The sequence below is a fragment of the Penaeus monodon genome, chromosome 32 (assembly GCF_015228065.2).
Source record: "Penaeus monodon isolate SGIC_2016 chromosome 32, NSTDA_Pmon_1, whole genome shotgun sequence".
In the NCBI taxonomy this organism is placed as follows: Eukaryota; Metazoa; Arthropoda; class Malacostraca; order Decapoda; family Penaeidae; genus Penaeus; species Penaeus monodon.
In genome coordinates, this window is record NC_051417.1 from 15,206,881 (window position 1) to 15,208,639 (window position 1,759).

Genomic DNA, 1,759 nt, shown 5'->3' on the forward strand with positions numbered 1-1,759 from the left:
GGGTAAATTCCACATAAATCCTCTCATTATTTATCGTATAGTGTAGTATCTAATGAAATTTCTAAGTATTATTTTACTCATAAAGATATATGCTACTATGGCAGGTGAATGTCTGGGACTATGCCTTACAAGATGATCGGATACGAGAAATAGCCAAATGCGAAGTCGAGCTCAGCGGTAATTACATCTCCTGGGATGAGGGATGGGACTTGCAGAATGTCATAAGCTACAACGTGTCTACGGATGATCTTTGCCAACAGAAAAAAGGTCCCGATTACTTTTGGTTCCCTTCAGTACAAGAGGATACTGCTCTGTACCTGTGCAAGGCCTTGGGATCTCGGCTTCCTTTACCAAGCTCAATGGACGATGTTAATTTCTGGATATCGTTAGCATCAAAAGGCCTACCCCAGTGTCGCAGTAAACTCTGGACGCCATTGAATGACAAAGAAGAAGACGGAGTTTGGAAGTCCGATGATGAGGTCGTCCTCTCAGTACCCTGGAGTCCAGGGGAGCCTAATGGCTTACATTATGAGAACTGTGTCCAGCTCTCCGTCGATGGGCTGGACGACGTCGAATGCACACCCAAGTCGCGTTGTGCTGTGTGCTCCTTCCATGAACAAGAAAGGTTTTCTCTCTTAGGTACCTGTGAAAAACAGCTGCATAATGTTTACTTTGTGGCATACCAGGAAGACATGGGGCATCTGGTTTTCAAAAGCTACGGCGAATATCATATAGTACAGATGGAAGGCCGCTGGACTTGGCTGAGCACCTTGGGAAACTATACCATCGCGCGCATGGAGGACTCAAACATCAACTACCCGATGGGCCGACGATGGTGGCAGCTGGAGCGCGAGGTTTGCCACCAGGAACCGGGCACGCGTCGGCTCCTCCTCCTGACGCCATGCAACCCCGATCAGTTTACGTGCGACGACGCCCTGTGCATCGCTTTGGAGAAGCGATGCGACCTCAAGTACGACTGCCAGGATAGGAGCGACGAATTCGGGTGTGAGATTGTGAATTTCCCCAAGGACTACCAGCGCCATCTGCCTCCGAGATCCCCAACTCAGAAGAACGAAAGCTTGCCCATAACGCTGCACATGGGCATCGAATCCATGTCGGTGATGACTCTCGACATGACTACAGACGTGACGTACGAGTTGAGGATAACTTGGGCAGACAACAGACTCCAGTACCTGAACATCAATGATGACGAAGGTCTGAATAAGTTACCCATGTCAGTTATACAGGAACTCTGGACCCCTGTAGTTAGCTTCATCAACGCTAAAGGCATTAAACACACGGAGGTCGATAACGAAGCAGAGATGTTTGTTACTCGTCTCTCCGACGCGAACCAAAGGGACGAAGCTGCTCCTGCAGAAGGTGAGCAGTAATTTTAAAGATCACTTTCATTTTTACTTGTTTCTCATTATTCCTAAGATTTAACTAATCCTGCTGTTTCAAACGGATCACATTGCGAATATTGAACATAGATTGTTTAGTATTTGCAGTCCTTGCTCATGAATTATATTACTCCTTTCATTAATGATACTGACTAACCTTCATCACTCTAGTGTTAATTGTTATGTATGTTATGTATGCAGTTGTGAAGTACGAAAAAGAGGAAAATTGCATGGTGGTGAATAATCTTGAGAGTACTAGTTACCCCCAATATTACAAAATTATTCACAGAAAACGTGTCAGGAGTTTTAGGATAAGCTATAGTTATTGTTATACTGACAGAACGAATTTCATTACTAAC